Source organism: Phasianus colchicus, chromosome 7, assembly GCF_987193195.1.
Source record: "Phasianus colchicus chromosome 7, bPhaCol1.hap1.1, whole genome shotgun sequence".
Lineage (NCBI taxonomy): Eukaryota > Metazoa > Chordata > Aves > Galliformes > Phasianidae > Phasianus > Phasianus colchicus.
The window spans coordinates 31,909,067-31,927,939 of NC_143442.1; the positions used below are offsets into that span (position 1 = coordinate 31,909,067).

An 18,873-nucleotide genomic window follows, 5' to 3' on the forward strand; every position below is an offset into this window, starting at 1 on the left:
AGATTAATATTTTGAATGACTGCCCAAGGAATCGAAGGAGAGCCATTTCATCAATTTCATCAGTTTTACTAGTTTCTTGGCATAGTCTTTTGGAGTAAGATGCTGGCTGCTGCTGGTGGTGGTGACAGTTTTTCTTAATATATATGTATATGCATATATATTCAATGAAGGAAAGTTCAAAGTAAAGCTTCTCTGAGAAATCAGACTGACACTGAGTGCTGTCTCTGTCAGCACTTCCTTAAGAACCAAAATCTTATTGACAGTTTAGAAGACAGCTCTGGTTGAACAGTAGAAATTGCTTACCTTGGACCAGCTGGTAAGGTTAGGACTTCCAGCTGCTTCCCCACACAGGTGTCAGAGATGCTTGTTAAATATCTCAAGCACCATCACAGTTTATAACACAATTGTAAACACAGTACCAATTTGGGCATTTTTCACATCCTGAATCTGCAGTTTTAAACTATATTCTATGCTTTCTCTAAGACAACGTTTGTCTTTTAATAGAAAGGTCAGAAAGGATCAAGAAGTCTGCTTAAGCAAGTAGTTGCACTAAATAAGTCATTTTATTTGGCCCTGATTATAATGCTAAGGAAGCTGATATTTATTAATTACAAATTGTAACAGAATTTTTTTCATTTTTAAAAGCTGGGATAAGTAGTTGACTCGGTTGTTTGGAAAACATATTAACGTGTATGCCAATATTGAGCCATTCTGGATAAAACATCTCCTTTAATAGATCTTTAATATTGCTATGCTTTTCTTCCACAAGTGTTTTTGTGGTGAACTGAGAAAACCAGCTCAGACCTTTCTTATAGTACTAAAGTTCAGTATTTGATTGTTTTTTGGTTGTTGTTTTTTTTCCTGTTTGCTCAAAGGATCAGATTAAATTGGTTTGTTGTGTGTTATGAGAAAAAGTAATTTTCAAGTTGCGTTTGTCAAATTCTGAGTGTGTGTTTCCAAGCCCTCTGACTCTAAAATTCTGTTGTTTTGTTACTCAGCTGCAACTTCTGAGATCCAAAAATGATTAATCTACAAAGAATAAATTGGTTTTTAGCTAGATAGGTCATATTAATGTTAGTTCATGATGATACAACAATATTTAATCTATTTTGTGCTCTGCATTCTTTTCATTTTTTCTCATCAGAGAAGGGATGAAAGCTCAAGTTAATTATTTTTCACTTACTTGGAGGGGTTTAGAACTTGTTGATCTCACCAAGTAGACGACATCTCATAGTTCCCTAGATCAAGCAGCAACTTTTCTTATATTCATCTCTGTAGATTTAAAAAAAAGATTGTACAGATATATAGGAAAAGGATATCTTTTCTGTGTTAGTAACTGTTAAACAACCTGAAGGATAAAATCTCAAAAGACTTCCTTTGTAGATGCAGTTCTTTTTATATGGGGCAAAAGACAGAGATCTTTAATCAAACCACTACTTAATTGTATGATCTAATGGTATCAAGTTTAGTTACAGTTCCCTTTAATTATTAAAAAAAAAAAAAAATGGATACATGATAATTCTAAAATCAGATCATGCCATACATTATGTCTGTCAGTTTGCTCTGCAAGATGGGAAAAGAGCTTTGCACACTTGCGACATAAATGTCTCTTCTTCTCTGGTGCTGATAGTTGAAAAGATTTAAGAAACAGTTAAACTTGACACATTGTTTAAAACAGTTTAAGGTCTCCCTATTAATGAAAAAATTGCTGTGTCTGTTTCAGACTGTCCAGCTTTGTAGCAGATGGGCAGTAGAAAGAAAAGAACTGAATGCTGAGGGAAAGAGTTGTTAAGAAGCAGAGTGGTTTACAGAGGTCCCACTTGTGGTACCCTTGCAGCAGCTGGCAGCTCACAGATGTATGAGCAAGATGCCTCGCCCCCTGCCTCATCCTTCATGAATTTCTCAGTACTTTCTTTGAACCCACCTAAGATTTTCACATTCACATTGTCCTCTCTCAGTGAGTTCTGCAAATCAACTGCATCTGCCCCCATAAAGATGTCTCCTGCTAGAAAGGGAATAGCCTAAGGCTAATGTCCCTGTTAGATCCTGTGTAAATCCTAATGGAAAGCAGGGAGAGCAGCTGAGTCATTGATGATAATGCTGGTTTCTAAATTTGGAGTCAAGAATCAAAGTTTAGGCACCTATAATGGAAAGTTTTTGCGATTTCCACGGTAAAGAAGAAATATGAGTTTTGCTACTGAGGAAGTAAGATGATATGAATTCTAGTGAGTAGTAAAGCCCACAATTTTATGGCGTTGAGTTAGAAATCTCTGTAGTTCTGCATCTGCTACCAAGCTTCTGCACAGCCCGTAGTGTCTGCCTGACTCCATCTGAAAAACAGACAGAAATTCTACTTTTGACCTAAAAATAAAGCAGCTCCTAGCACATGGGGGCAGCCTAGCTAGCACACATCAGTGTATTTGTCATCACTGCTTTAGAGGACAAGACCTGTGACCCTGTCTCAGGTGGGAACAAAGCCATTTACCCAAGGCCAGGCAGAGAGCTTTACATCAAAGCCCTCAGTTACAGCCTGGCATCTTAACTGCTGAGTTGCTGTGCCTCGAGACCGGCCCTTTTCTAAGGTATGAGTGTGATGCAAGGCTTAATTTGTGAATGGTTGCAAATATATTAAGAAAAAGAGGGTGAAGGTGACATTAGAAGAGAAGTGCATTAGCCTGTCTGCTGGGCAGTAGCAGCTGGAATATATCAAGGCTGCAGTAATATTTGATGGTGCGTGTACTTTGCTTCAGGAATGCTGCCAAATGGCATTTTATTCATACCTTGGAGCTCTGTTCAGATGAAAAAAGTTAATTTCCATGCCTTTTTTTTTTTTAAGCAACAAAATGCCTGCAGGTCTTTATACAGCTTGACTGTGCTGGAAACAAGGCCTGACTCACAGTAACAAGCACCATCTGAGCTGACATTATTTATGCTCAGAGTTAGGGTTTTAACAAGTGGCTGTGACAAGGGTGAAGGTGATGCTTTCAGAGCCAAGATTTTAGTGGACAGCACTAAATGATAGAATTACAGCCTGACCCTCACCCCAAGGCCCCAAGAAGAAACAGCTTTCTGTTAAATGTTTGTTTCTATTATGTCTTTATTTACTCTTTCCCACAATTCCTCTTCAATCTCCAAGTCACAGAATCATAGAATCCATGCAGCAGTTCTATAACCAGCTGTGGCTGAACTGTGTTTGTTTGTTTTTTCTCTAAGTGTTTAGAAAACAATCCCATCTGTATTTCTTTAACCTTGCTGATGCTGTCCCACTTCTCTTCTCCCAGCAAAGAAAACCATGAGTTCCCAGCTCTGCAGATGGGAACCTGCAACCCTCCCTCTGGGTGAGATCCCTCCCTTAGGTATGTTTCTCAGTAACAGTGAGTTAAGATCTGCTGTCCTAGCCTCACTTGCTGATTTTGCTTTTGGGGTTAATGTGAAGTCTGCTGAAGGCAGTAGATGTTTTAACAGTGTGCTTAACACACCCAGCTTTGAAGTATTGCTTTCCTTCTGAATTGCCTCCTGCATGCAACGTCTGCCACCTGCTACATCCTTGTTCATGCAGAGGTAGATTTATTTTTATTCCTGTTACAGCAGTCCTCCGGTAGACAGCACCCCCAGTGCTGGCACTGCCTATTAATTGCCATGTTTCCCATCTGGTGCTGTACAGTCTGAATCTCTTTAGCCAAGTACACACTAAGTTGTGGTCAGACATAAGAATTAGCTGGGGTCAGTGGTACAGAGTGGCATCGAGGAGAGGTTTTGTGCAGGATAAATTGCCGTTGCCACATCACTTGGACTGCCCAGCTGTGGCTGCTGTTGCTTAGCTACAAGATTGAGTCCAAGCCATAGCAGAGATGGCACTGAAGCATTTCAAATATGACAAGACCCGAAGGATGCTCGTCGATGTTCGTGCAGGAATATTATAGGTCCCATATGCTGAGATTTTAGTGACCGTGACTGTTAGCTTACATGGTGCTGGTTAGAGAGGATTGCATTGCCACTAGCTCAGCTGGGGTAGCTGGGGTGCTTGCATTCTGTGGACAGAGACACTGATTTTAAGGAGCGTGTGTGTCTGGGGAGGGAATTACTGAACAAAGGTCCTTGAAAAGGGGGAAATGAAATAAGAGGAGTTCCTTGGTAGCTTCTGCGAGAAAAAGCCCTAACATTCTCTATGGATATCTCTACTCTTCCTATAAATTCTTTATATGAATCATTAATTAGTGGAAGCACGTTCCCATGGCTCAAGGGCAGAGCAGTTAAAAAGCAGAAAGCTGCAAGATGAAATGTGAAGTTTCTTTTTAAGATGCCTTTTACGTTTTCGAGACTTGGAGGAAAATTAGCCATGCAACCCCTCCGTTTACTTTGTTGCCGAAATATAACTCTCTGTAGGAGGATTGGTTCCCAGAGTTAAACCCTGGTTACTAGAGCTGAGCCACGTCATGTGCTGGCAACGTGAGCTGTATGACTGCCCATACGCGACGTGTGTGTATCGATGCGTCTGTCTGCAACGCTGACGCCTCTCAGCTTCTCACTGCTGGTTTGCATTGGTGTCTTGCTTTATATCTCTACAAACTGTGACTGCGTTTTTACAGTGTCATGAAAACAAATGACTTTGACTGCCCTGGATTTGTTTTTGGTTCCCAAAGCGGCGACATGTGAAGGACAAGAGCGCTGTGCTTCCAGCAATACTAATTAATAGTCTGAAGGTGTGTTCTCATTTTGACAGTTGAATTTAATCACAGTTCATCTGAACGCAGAATGGCTCTCTGGAACTCCAGCAGAATCTGGTGAACACTGTGAACACAAGGATTTAAGTGATAATCAAGATTTTTGGAAGAGATGTGATTTGTCATTTTCCAGGGCATAAGCCAGCCTCTCAATAGGAAAGGGCTTCATGAAACTTTCACTGTGGAAAATTTTTTAGTCATTGTGCACAGTTCTCACATGCCTGCCTGTAAGTGCCAGTGAGCTGCACCAAAAGAGGAGAGTGCTGACTGCATTTATCTTGAGCTTAACCCTCTCATTTTTCTGAGTTAATTGTGTCCTTTTGGACACAACGACCCCCTGTTATATTGCAAACATGCTTGGTGACTGCTGCCATAGCTTGCTCTCAAGGTGGATGAGGAGAGATGCTGCACAGATGAGAATGAAGGAGAGCTGTGCTCAGACAGTTCTGCATCTCATTTATGTGGGGGAAAAAAAAAGTCAGAGATAGACAGGACAGTGCCATTCTTTTGGCATCAGCAGAATTACCTAGAGAAATGACAACAGACTTGGGTCTGCTATCTTCTAGTGCTAGTGTAATGAAAAGTAACAGTCTTATAAAAATGAACAGATGTATTTCAAGGCTCCCTGATGCTGCCATTGGGAATGCAAAGACCACCTGCTTGACTCGCACTTCCTTTCTATGGTGACTGTGATGCTGGCTGGTGTGGAAAGGCAGACTGCAGAGAGCACTTCTTTAGGTTCAGCTGTCTTCAGAATGAGTCAGCAACAGGAAATAAAAGAGTAGAGCAGCACTGATGGAGCTGTGTCACTGTGCTGGTCTGTCTACAGAGCAAAGCCACAGGGAGAGGCTTTGTGCTGGGAAAGCTTCCTTGGAGCTACTGGCCATATTGGTCTATAGCTGCAAAGCAACTGAGTGTATGCCTACACCTCCAGAATGATGCTGGAACAAAGGGACTTACAAAAGGTTAAGGTCTGCAGTTCTAGCTTTCTGCTTATCTTCTGCATCTCTAAAGATTGTTCTTGGTGCTACCCTGACAAATGTGAGCTGAGGAAGGAACTACAGTTGACTGCAGAACTGACCAATTCTATTTTCCCTATTTTATGGCAGAGAACCGATATGGATGAAACCTTATCAGTTAAGATGAGAAAAACTCACTATAAAATATTTTGCATTATGCTTCTGGTCCGTGTACAGTGACACAGCCTTACTGAGAGAAAGTACACGGAATGACCTCATGTTATTCTTATTTCTTGCTGTTAAAAGCTATTTAACTTGACCATCTGTATAAATAGTGGGGAATAAACCCCTCCTTTGAAACCCCTTCAGTGGTTTTTGACCCCAAATTCAAAGGCAAGAGAAGCTCTCTATGAAATAAATGGTTATGCACCAAATTTTTGTAGAGGTCCTCTTTGAATAACAGAGCAGAAAATGAAAGCTCATAATCAAATTAAACAGGCTTTTGTTGTTGCCTAATAAAGAAAATTGCCTTAATATATGGCTTTCAGAAATCTGTGTCATATATATGTGTCATTTATGAGATTGTTCTAACACCAAGTAAAAAGCAGAAGTTTGAAAATAGCCTGGACTGCTGCCCAGGTTTGTTACTTGATTTCCTGTGCACATACGAACATTTCACTTCCAAATCTGTTTTACCTTTTAGCAGTGGAGTTGGGCCTGATAAAAGCATTAAATGTGTGCTACGAGGGATGCTCTGAAAGTACTGCCTCCTATTTTTTATTTTTATGTTTGGCCACAGCATCAGAGGTGGATGTTGGTGGTGTGGCAATAGTGGTTGAACTTTCCCACTAATATTCCATTATATTTTGTTGCTGTGTGACAGATGGCAGCAGAGGGGCGGCCTGACAAAATGGCAGCTGATGTGAAAGTGAGTATGAAGCAAAAGCGTGGAACTGAATTCCTCCACGTGGAAGACACGGCACCTATTGACATTCATCAACACTTGCTGAACGTTTATGGAGACCAAACAGTGGATATGAGCGCAGTGAATGGTGGGTGTGCATTTCTGCAGTGATGGCAGTGACAGTGTGTCACCTCTGCTGATGCAGACTTCTATGAGCACCGTATACAGGCTCTTGTTCATTGCTGGTGAAAAAGCACAGCTAACGATGGTGGCTATGTTGAAAAACTGTTTTGTAGCTGAGAATCTGCTCTATCAAATAGTGTTATTGTGCTCTTTGCAGCTGTTGTAATTTCCATGGAAATAAGAAGGAGGCATTACTTTCAGAGTGACCTAAGTATCCAGATATTAGTTTTATGATGCGTGTCTGTTGCTTGCTCTCAAAGTAGCTTTCAAAAGCAAGTTACACTTCTGTGTTGTCTATCGATTGCTGCTTTTCGCCTTTTAGCCTTGGTATTTTTGTTGTTGCCGTTGTTGATTTTCCTTGCTCTTGCAGAAAGCGGTGCCAGGCCATTAGGAAACTGAATTATTAAACCTTCTGATTGATTTTTCATGACAATATAGCTGACACTATCATGTAGGGACTCTTGCCTTAAGCTACGCAGACAGGGTTTTGATAAGTGCTTGACAGCTCTCCTCATTCTTTCGCTTCATTATCTTCGCTTTCTTTACTACACCATCATTTCAAAGAGGAGGAGATTCTGAACTCCATTACATGGAGTCTGTTTGTTTTACTGTCAGCCTCCCTTTTCTAACAGCCACAGAGACGAAGGAATTTTTCTTTCTTTTCATTCTGGAGGTGCACAACAGATCAGCCCCTTTACTAACAGACTCAGCATTGACACCATTGTATCCATAGCAACACACCAGCCTGCGCAAGCATCCAAAGATATTATGAAAAGCAGAAATATCAAATGATGACAACGAGTCACTTCAGACAATAGATGTTTGTGTGTTTCACAACTACCTGAAATGCTTCACTCCCCACCCATCAGGTCCTTGATTATAACATGCTTTACACTTCTCTTACAGCTCCTTTGTCAGAACTAATCTCAGTTTTGAGGGTTTTTTTTTCATTCAAATCACTGGCTGAGGTAACTGAAAGGAATAAGCACCCCAGAACTCTGTTTTTTTTGTTTTGGGTTGGAGTACAGGTCCTTCACATGGAAAATCCAAACTAATAATTGAAAAAGAAGCGGCCTACATCAGCTCGATGTATTTCAGAGCTAAAAGATGTAGCTGGGCGGCTGCTAGATCCATTTGTGATTTGCCCAATGGAGTTGTATAAACTACTGCTTCCTTATGATGATAGTAGATTTAATAAGATCTGAACATTTTTTTAAATATAACTTCATCCAACTTCTGGCGTGGCAGAGACTCTGCTAAAGCATCTGCAGATGCTTCTCTTCACAGATCCCATGGGTTCTTCAGTTCTGCTTCCAAGAGAGAACATTCAGGCACACAGGCTGCATTTTAGAAGCTGGTTGCAGCAAATGTACCAGTTCATTAAACTGGGAGCTTACACAAGAAAACATCTGTAATTAGATCAATAGCTGCACATGGAGTACTGATTTGTGCTGCTAGATAACTGTTGGCAAATATGGGCATAAGTTACTGTGAATTTACAGATGTAATGTACCTGCTGCTCGTCAGGATTCTACTTCTCATTGTTCATGTACAGAGCAGACCTTTAGAATCACATGCTGATGACGACCCTGAATGAGGAGCTGTTATGTGACACACAACAAGCCCACAGTAGCCTTAAGGCATTTAGGACTGCCTTCCTCAGGCCAGGGAAGTATTTCACCAGGCTAAGCTATGATGAGTGTGTGCTCATTGGTCAGACTGCAGGCTGAGGGCGTTCTCAAATCTGGACTACTTCACTGCATTCATGGTTTGCATAGCAGCTGAGTTTGAGGCAGAGTTTGAAGCTTGTTGAGGGACAGATCCCAAGTACATTTGGTATTTAACCTCAAGCCACAGTTTTGGAGAGGCAATGCAATGTGATTTGCAAGTAGATCTTGAGTTTTCCTGAGGACTGTGATCAATGAGCCTCAAGCATTGCTGGGCTAGCAGCCAGCAGGGCATTTGGAAAGTGCGTGGGGTGCATGAGGCTACTTCCAAGTCCCTCTTCTTTCTTTAGGCAGATCTTGCCTCATGGGCTTTGTTCTCATGATTCCTTCATACAAGAGGGCGAGGTCTATCATGGCCCTCTGCAAATTGCCTTAATTCTTCAGTGCTTTTAGGACTGCAGGAATCCTATGCCCGCTCCAGCCTTCTCCTGAAGGTATGCACTCTGTTGTCTTCTCAAAAATGGAAGACTCTTAGGAGCAAGCTGGCTATGTTTGTAGCCAAGGCAAATAAACAACTCCTTGCTATGTCTGCAGATGCTTCTCTTCTCTTAACAAATAATGGCAGTGTTTTATTTGTAGAAAGAGTAAAAGAAATATGAAGCCCAAAACTCAAGATGAACTTGGTGTTCTGTATCATTATGTTAACTTGATTAGGCTAATCTGTTTTCAACTGGTAATTTAAGCTTTAGGCTTGGAAAATGCAGTAACATTTACATGTTTGAACATAAGAGTATGAGCATTTTAAGAAGAGAAAGCCTTATCAAAATTCTATATTAACAAAACAAGCTATTGGTGCATCAGAGAGTTGAAGAGTTTCCACGTACAAGTAGCAAGCACAGCTATAGATCCTTTCTGTGGTTCTAATTCTCAGTAGATACTATTGGAAAAACCCAGACTTTTCAGTAGAACAGGAAATTAACTCTCAGAAATAGTATACCTCTCAAGTTCTGGCCAATATGAATTTTAGTAATGCATGTGTCATATTTACTTTGAAAAGCAACTTTTACACATAAGCTTGCTACAAATGTAACACATAAGGAGATACTTTACTACTTAAACCTTCTGTCCAATTTTGTAGGTAGGCAGTGGATGCTTATTGCATTAGAAGACCTGGTAATACTGAATGGGGCAGTTTTATTCCTACAGCTTTCAGGCTAGACAAAGATGGCAGTGCTTGTACAAGGGAGAAGGTAGAGAGAGCAAAGCAAACAACCCAAGCTCACAGACTTGCAGTCATTACTTCCTGACAGAGATTCCCTGTTATAGCTAGAAAATATTAAGAGCAACAAATATATATATATATATATATATATATATATATATATATATATATATATATATATATATATTTTTTTTTTCCCTCCCTTGAGAGACTTCCTTTTCCTGCTCATGGAGATGGGAATTGAATAGATAAACTGTTCCTCTCTACACCAGAAAACAGGTTAAAGCAGTGAAAAATGGTTAGACTAAGAAATGTCACCAGCTGCATTCTGCAGGGATCAGTAATCTCCTCACTTCCTTTTGAATACATTTACAAAATGTCCTGTGAGATGTCCCCAACGTGACAAGTCTGACATCCAGTTTTTTCCTGTTCAGCAAAGGCAACCAGCCCCATAACTAAGATGTCACAAAGCCTCAAGAGCTGAGAGGAAAAGGAGCTGGGTTAGGTAAATGACAGAGGGAAAGGAGGCTCTGTGCATAACTGCTTACTCAATAAGAGATTTGTGCTGTGCATTCTGCACTTCAGCATGTTATCTGGGGACCCTTTGCTTTCAATCACAGCAGTGAGAAATAAGGATCCAAATACCTGCTGGAATTGTGTTTCTGCTGTAATTCTTGTTCCTTGTGTCCCCAAGAGCATGTAGAAGCAGTAATTCGTACTCTGCTTTCAAACCATGCTACTTCTAATACAAAGATTGGCTTATGACATCTAAAGCTAACTAACTCATCGTAATTCATTTGGGTACCTATTTCCTTTGGAAAAAAGACCAAAGAGAGTGAGGGTCTACCAACAGGGTTGCTCCAGTAAAAGTCCTCCCCCTATGGCTAGATCTCGTGTTTGCTTAAAGCTTTCATGTGCCAGCTTGTGACGCATGTTTGCAGACAGGTAACATCTCCAAGTAATCTTTAAAAGCTAAATACTACCAAATGGTAGACACGCAGAAAAATGAGGCTTTTAAAATGGAATTTTTACCATAGAAATTAACTATATAGTTGTGTTTCTTGTCCCAGTCAGAATCAGCTTGAACACAGTCTTTTATGCAAAGCCAGGAATAAACATATATTTTCAGTGGAAGCTTTTGTTTTGCTTAGTGGTTGATACACATTTTAAAGAGCTATTCAATTCACTTTTTTTTTTTTTTCTTTTTTTTTCCTTCATTTGGGCACTAGAGGGACTCTAGAGTTCTGTTACTGCAAGAAACATCACAGCAATGTTGAGGCAATAATCACACCTTCATGGTCACCTTAGCCTTAGTGTTTCCAAGGGGAAAGGTGGCAAAAATTGCCCAACTGGTTGTGGCACACGTGCACACGTGCCTAGACTTACAACATGCCACCAGGGAGAGTGCCTAAAAGCTCCACAGGATGCTTTCCGCTGCTCTGTATACTCGTTTCTGCTAGCAGCTCTTGTGATAATGAATAAATAAGAGCTGGCTTTGACCTGACTCCTCTGTTCACTTAGCTGATGTTGTGACATTGGCATTGAGTCGTGGGTTGTACTGTGTTTTGGAGAGATTAAATGTTTCCTTCTTTATTCAGAAAGAAAGTCAAACACCTAGGCTGCCAACAATTACAGCTTGACAAACTGTCAGAGGAGAGGAAGCGGTTTTGTTATTGTAGCTATATAGTAAAAGAAGAACATATATTGACATGGTTTGTTTTAGAGTGGCATTTCTCGGACACAGTTACAAATGAATTGCTTTAAAAAGAACTATATACAATGTTTTTCCTTCTCCTTTCAGCAGGCAGGCAAAAGTCCACAAAAATTTCACAAGCTAAACCTCCATACAGACATCCATAATTCAGTGTGTCAGAGCTTTACTATAAAGCTCATCATTTGTGAAGTTATGTAAAAATCTCCTTTGTAAAAAAATCTTTCCCCACTATCTCTTAGGGAGGAGGAAGATGCTTTTTGATCTCTGCATGAATATTTCTAATAAAAATACTTGCGTGTATCTTAACATCTCTGACATAAATTATAAGATTTTTTTCTCTCTTAAAACGTCTAGTGTCAACACTGTTGCTGAATACTTAATGTAAAGTATAATGTAATTTGACTACATAATTATCTGGGGGAAAATGGCGAATGCTGTGTTGTTTTTTCTGTGTTTGTTTTTCATCTTTGGTGACTGTTTAAAGGAGAGCTGCAGCTGAATGACTAACAGTCTAAGATTCACCTTCTCTCACTGCAGCCTGCTGCTGAAAAGATACTGCCATAATACTGCATCTGAGTGAGAGGCATTGATTTCTTCACGGCACATGGAATACTCTGGGCCTTTCTATGGTCAATATATCACCCTGATCTCTAGGGACATTTATGGATAGCACGCAGCCTATTGGCATGATGTCTTATCATTGAGATTTCTCTTCCATGATACTCTTGCACTGCTTTTTTCCCACAGAAGTATAAGCTGTCTTTTTCTTTTTTGTATATTATAAGTTTAAAATAAATCTAATTCTACTTGCGTGAAGTATCAAGTCAACTGCTCATTTCCTCTCAGTCTAATTAGGCTTTATTTGAAGCCTGCATTCCTGTTACCTAGGTGGTGAAAGATATAGCAAAGTCCTTGTGCTTGTGGGGAGAGCTCTGTGTCTCTGCATGGCTGTGTGGGAGCACTGAAAAAGGTGGCAGGGAAAGGCACTGTTGCACCAACAGAATCATAGAATTGTAAAATCATTGAGGTCGGAAAAAACCTCCAAGGTCATCTAGTCTGATTGTGCACCTACCACCAATGTTTCCCCTTGAAACCATGTCCCTTAGTACAACAGTAGGTGCTGGGTGTGCTGGTTCATGGGTGTTGTGTACTGAGCAGGTGTCTTCCCAGAAGGCTGCAAGAAAGATGGCCTGCAGCAAATGTTTCCTCTGGAAGCATCTCCTCCAGTTTCGCATGCATCACTGATGGAGAGCTATCAGAGGAGATCACAATGGCTTTGTCCTCTTGGCACTGTCCCACTCTCTCTAACTGCTACTGATTTGCAGACAATGTCCATGATCTGTAGATGAAATGCTACAACAAGGAAATGGTAGTGGTGGAAAGCTCTCCCAGGTAACTTGAGGAAAGATGTCTGTAACCTTAATCCACAAACTCAGACATTCAATGGGAAAAAAGCCTGATATACAAATATATATATATATATATATAACAGAATAATTTGGCATCCTTGAATGCCTTTATTGACATTGATGTGAGACTGGAATATACTCCATGCTGAGGGATTTCCATCTCCCTATGGCAGCTGAAGAAACAGATGCAGCAGCGAGGCCTATGCCTTCCTTTACCTGTTTTGATCACCCAGTCTAAGGCACTGAGGTCGAAATTACAGAGTGTAAATGCCCATGAAGAAAAAGCACTTGTGAAAACCACATTTGAAATCAAGTGAGGCACCTCGAATTAGCGAAGCTTTGGAAAAACAGGGACAGAGTACATGGTGTATGGTGCAGCACAACGAGACAAACTGAAAGGTTTGACAGTGTCATGTGAGCGATGCAGTGAGAACTGCTGGTTGAGATTCTTATAGCCCGGCCGTTGCACAAATGTTTTCAAGGAAAACCACTAGATTCATTTGTTTGGGGGAAGGAAAAGCCACTCGAGCCTATTCTACTCATTATCTGCAGCAGAACGGCAACCAAGTGACATGGAGTGGGTGCGGCCAGCTGCAGCAGCACTGCCACACCGCTGCCATCGCACGACGGCTGCCTTTGCCCTCGTGTTTCTTATCTCACCCGAGGAACAGGGGAACGTGAGCTGCCGTCCCGAGGGGCAGAGAAGAGAGTTGGGACTGGGAAGCCGCTAAGTGGCAAACAGAATACCTTTCATCAGCGAAGCCCAGGAAGGGGCCGGAGAGCTCAGCGCCGCGCCAGCACAGCTGGAAGGCGGCAGCGGCGCAGATCCCGAGGTGCGCTTTTCCAACTACCTCAGCACTCCGCCTCCTAGAAGAAAGGGAAAAACAAAACGCAAGGTGCTTCGGCCGGCCTGACTGAAAGCCCCGAGGCGAGGGGACGCGGCGGGGCCGGCGGTCAGCACGCACCTGGCGGCACCGCCGTGCCGGGCCGCGGGAGCCGCCCCGCTCAGGTAGCGCTCCGCAATGCAGGGGCCGCTGCGGGCGGCGGGCCGGGCGCGGGGCGGGGCGGCGGCGAGGGGCCGGGCCCTCCGTCAGCGCCGCGGGGGCCCTGCGGGAGCGGCGCCGGGGCCGGGGCGGGGCCGGACGAGCGGGGCGGGTCCCGGGGGCTCGCGGCGCGCAGGCGGCCGCGTCCCGGCGACAGCCCCGAGAGCGGCGGGGCGGGTGGGCGGACGAGCGGAGCGGCTGCGTCTTTGCCCCTCGGCGCTCAGGTAAGGGAGCGTGCAGCGGGGGTCCGCCGGGCGTCGGAGGAGAGAGGAGAGAAAGGAGCGAGCGGCCGCCGTCGGCGGGCTGGGGTTCGGCGGTGCGGGCGCGCCGCGGGTGCGCGGGTGGGGCGTCCCTCACAGACCAGCGCGCGGGAGGGTTTCGCGCCGCCCCACCGCCTCGCGACGGCCGGGAGCCGTTAGGCGCGAGGAGGGCTCGTGCCGCCCCCCGCGCGCGGGCGCTGCCTCCCGCTCCGCTCACCTCCCGCAGGTTAAGCGGCGGGGCCGCGCCCCCGGAGCGCGCTGGTTTTGTCCTCCTGCCAGCCGTCGGCTCCCCTTAGGGGTCCGAGCATCCGTAGCGCTTATTAAAACCCTGCGAAGGATGTCACCTTCTGTCCTCTCCTACCCTCCCCGCCCTCCCTCCCCTTCTCCTAAGCTCCTCTAAAGGGATCTGCGAGGCTGAACAAAGAGACGCGGGGGTGCCGCGGGTGTAAGCGCTTCTAATTTGCTCTTGAGGGGGGGTTGGTGAGGGGGGGGGGGGAGGAAACGCGCGTGGCTGCTGTAACCGCAGCGGGGCGGCGGCGAACAAAGCCTCGCTGTGGAATGGAAGAGACCGTTCTGCTGCTGCAGGTGGGAGCCGCGGGCGCGCAGCTCCGCGCTGCGCTGCGCCGAATGAACGCCGCTCGCCTCAGGTTGGTGTGTGAGTGTGTGTGTGTGTGTGATGCTCGGATAAGGCGTGCTGTGTGCAAGACCTTCGGGAGGAAGGGGCTGCACAGCTGCTTTCTGCCTTCAGGATGCCAACCGAATTCGTTTTCCGATGGGACTTTCAGGTTTCCTCTGAATAAAGATATTCTGTGACTTGGTGGTGGCGTTCCGCGCGGGCTTCTTCCCGATATAAAAGAGCAGGCTTTCGCATGAAGGGGTTGTTCACGTAAAACCACGAATCGTATACGTACATATTGTAACTCCTACCAAATATTCAAAGTCCCTGCCCTCCCTTCTCGTGACCCATCTTTGTGGCAGCGGATCTCTCCAAGCACCGTTTGCTGTCCAGCACTTTTGCTGCTCCCCACCCAGCAAACCCGTCCCTTTTGTTTTCAGACGTGTTCTCCTTTCAAGCGTGTCCCCTCTCTGTTCTGCATCTCCCCCTTCCTGTCCAGACATTTGCTTTCCCCTTGTAAAGGAGTCTTTTTCTTTCCACCTGTGCTGGTGGATGTCTTGACTACGGATAGCAGCTCTGATGCACCCAAAAAGAGCTCAGCTGCGGGATGTGTTTGTTTCCAATAGCTTCTCTCGCTTCCCTCCCTACTGGATGACGTGATTACAGCATCTCAGCCCTTGCTGAGGAGAGGAAGAGAATGTGCAGAGAAAGCTTTACCTGATGAAAATCCCCCTGCCGTTACTTGATAGATCACTAAGAAGTGATTCACATTGAGAGAACGGGCACCTTCCCTACTTGTGACAGAAGCTCTATCTATAGAAACTCAGTTAGCACAGAGACAGTCCGGGTCAGTTTGTGGATGGGTGTGTGTTTCTGCTGTTAATATTTTCAAAATGTGTTACGTGAAATGGTGGGCGAGCCCCAAACTCAACTCAGTAGCACCTCAGTTTAGGAACCACTGAGTTCAATGCTGTGCATTTGATTTCACCTGCTTACACAATGCACTTGGCAGCAGGCAGGACCCCAAACTTGATGTGGTACCAAGTCTTGGTACTCAGGCAGCAGCACTGGAGAGCCTTACAGGTGAGCTGAACCAACACAATGCATCCCTTGGGTTTAGTGAGGCCATTCGCAGAGCAAAAATGAAGGAAGCAATTGAGTCCTTGTGTGGCGAGGAGAGGAGGAGAAGTGCTACTTCTCCCTCCATCCCTTTATGTAAAGGATTCGGTTAATGGAACTTTATAATTTGTTGCACCCATGTTGTGGTTTGCCTGCGGGTGTGTGAGAGAAGCCAAAGAGCTGTCATCCTGAGAATAAAAAGTCGCTGTTCTTCTGTGGAGGATTTTAGCACACTTTGAATGCAGTTCATTGCGCCTATAATGCAGTTTGTTACATAAAGGAGCGTTTGAACCCTTGATTTAGAGATCTGATGTAATTGTTATGGTATGTTATGTCAGTACCCACTTAGCTGTGCTCTTTAAATATATTCTGACAATAAAAAAATCGTCATCATTTAATGACCCCTGAGGTTCTGCGCTGGAATGTGAGTGATCACAGTAGTCCCTACATGAATTGCTGCAGTCTCTGGGATAAGAATTCCCTTGTTACTAGACGTTTTTCAGAAGCATATCCTTCCTTTCAGCCTGCACCATGCTGCTTTCTGTAGGAGGTACTGTTTGCAAAGCTGTGTACCTGGATTCATAAGAGGAAACACTTGCTTTTTGTTCTGACACCAGAGCTGTTTCTGGCCCCTCTAGGTATGGCCCTGTTCTTGTTGAACAGTTGTCTGAGCTGTGGAAATTGCTGGAAATATTTAAACACAGAAACGGGTGGGCGAGGCCCATTTCAGACTCTGCTGGACTATTTCAGCAGTCACCTCCAAATGTGGCATTTCATATACATGTGTTGGAGACAGGTTTGTTTTCTTAAAGGAGTGAGAAGAGGGAGAATTCAAAAAGAATTTAGCTTGTGAGGACTTGATGATAATGGATTTCAAAAAATTGCCTCTTTATTACTATAAGCTCTATAAAGTCAGAAGGCACTGACAGAACTTGTAAAGGAGATGAAGCATCTGCCAGGTCTGAAATCTGATATGCCACAGTAAGACAAATGACAACCAGCTTAAAGAGGGAAAAAATAAAAGCAAGCTCTGGTAGCACTTCTCTATAAGTTGTGGGTCTGTCCAAAGCTGAGACCTCTTTTCCATGTAGCACTGGGCACTGGCAGTGAGGATGCTGAGAGCTCATCTGGTATAATTTCTGGCTCAGCAAAAGATAAAAAGCACCCTTTTACCCTGTGGCTTTATTGGGGTTCTCCTAAGAGAAATTTTATGCCTTTAGCATTTTTGTTGTGATAAATTGAAGCTTTATCCCGAAATGGATTAGGGAGTGTTGCAGTTAGCATGCACGAGTGGGTAACAGCCAGAAATTTGGAAAACTGCAATGTTCTTGAGCCCTAGGGCTAGCTGGCTTCCCAAGGTACCTTCTAGACTGAATTATCTGATGATCTGGGCATTTCATTTGTGTGCTACTTTGAAGTCCATGTGTGTACTTGAAATGTGTTTCTATTTTACAATATGTGTGGTAAAGAACTGGAACATGTTGCCCAGAGGTGCTGCGAATGCCTGCCCCATCCCTGGAGACATTCAAGATCAAGGCTGGACGGGGCTCTGAGCACCTCATCTAGCTGCAGATGTCCCAGTTCATTGCGGGGGAGTTGGACTCGGTGGCCTTTAGGGTCCCTTCCGACTCAAACCATTCTATGATTGTATGTGCAATTGTTCCTGAAGACTCAGAGATGCTTGGTTTTGGCTGTCTGGATTTATTCAGTTGTTTAAATACACGCTTAATTGTTCTTGAAAATGAATGTTAAGCGTGCTTTAAAGTTAAGATTGTTTTAAACTGTTTTGCTTGGAATGGAAAATAGTTTAAATTCAGTGTCCACGGGTTTAGCTGTGGAAAACCCTTGATGATGGTTGGTGGTGCTGAGGACTTCCAGAGGAGGCATGGGAGTGAACAGTGTTCCTTGAAGTCACTGGATTACAGAGGAAACAGATATACACGCCGAGGGAGAGCATAGGCAGTGCCACGTTTAGGTGTGCTGGTGCCTTTTCCCTCTGTTCTTTTCCTTCACATACAGGTGTGCTTGTTAGCAGTGATTCTGTAGTGCATTTGAGCTAATAAGGAAAAACCAGCAAGAGACTGATTTCCACAGGGTGGAGCTGATTTAGAGAGACACTGATGGAAATGGGTGGTTTCCTAAGCCATCTGCTTCAGCAAAGGAAAAAGCTTTTCTTTCAAGGGTAGGGTAAATCACAGGTTATGCTACTAAGCTGCAGAAGGATGTTTTAGAAGGACATTAAATGTGACATTTGTAATTGCTTTCTAGGTATTGGAAGAAGGGACTGATGCATCCGTGGGGTTAATTTGGATTGCTGTGGCCACATGGGTTGACCGTGCTAGCTGTTAAGAAGATTTGAGGTCTTGATTGACCCATTTTACTTTAACACTAATTGTTTGCTGCTTTATTAAGGAGAAAAGATGCGTTAATGCAGTTGCTCCTTATGGTTTTACACTCACTGGTGCTCTTCCCTAGAGCAGTCACACAGATGAAACTGATCCTTATTCTTTTCTCTTGACTAGGGAGGAGAAGAAGCTGTCACAATCATTCAAAATGCTAACGAGGCAATGGGTGCAGTGTTGGTACTCAGTATTTAGTGGCTTTGTTAGGGCGCCAAATTGAAAAGACTTGTGGTACAAATATGAGACCTGGGTAACCTTGGTAATGTAGAGATTTATCAAATCTCATCGTTTCTGGTAACTAGAGAGACAGGTGCTGGCCGAGTAATCTTGACCAATATGTTCTCTCTTTTTTTTTTTTTTTTCCCCTAGTGTTTTTAAACATGTTGTTTTTCTAACTTTATGTGGTGGAGTAAGTATTCGTTTATTTTAGCACACAGTGTCTGTCTTCCAGATGAAGTGAGCATGAATAGCTATATGAGGAAGGTGCTGATTTTGTTGTAAGCAAGAGTGTCAGGTGGAGAAAATCAATATAACCACATTGAGTTCATTGAAACCTAACTTGCACCATCGGGAAAAAGACAATTCCATTCTCAGCTCTGTTTTCTCATTATTGAAAATCTGGGATGCTTTTGCACACGAGGGGGATGATCA

General features: G+C 43.7%; 1 long non-coding RNA gene across 4 annotated transcripts in view; it reads right to left on the bottom strand.

The window, feature by feature from the left end:
* The window catches only part of LOC116235929 (uncharacterized), a 125,592-nt gene extending 111,758 nt beyond the window's left edge, over window positions 1-13,834 (bottom strand). For all 4 annotated transcript variants that reach the window (XR_016468442.1, XR_016468441.1, XR_016468440.1 and 1 more), the window contains exons 1-3: window positions 13,748-13,834; window positions 13,530-13,649; window positions 1,184-1,272 (exon numbers count right to left, since the gene is read on the bottom strand). This is a non-coding gene — a long non-coding RNA (uncharacterized LOC116235929). The remainder of the gene's footprint in view (window positions 1-1,183; window positions 1,273-13,529; window positions 13,650-13,747) is intronic.
* Between the last annotated feature and the right edge of the window lie 5,039 nt (window positions 13,835-18,873).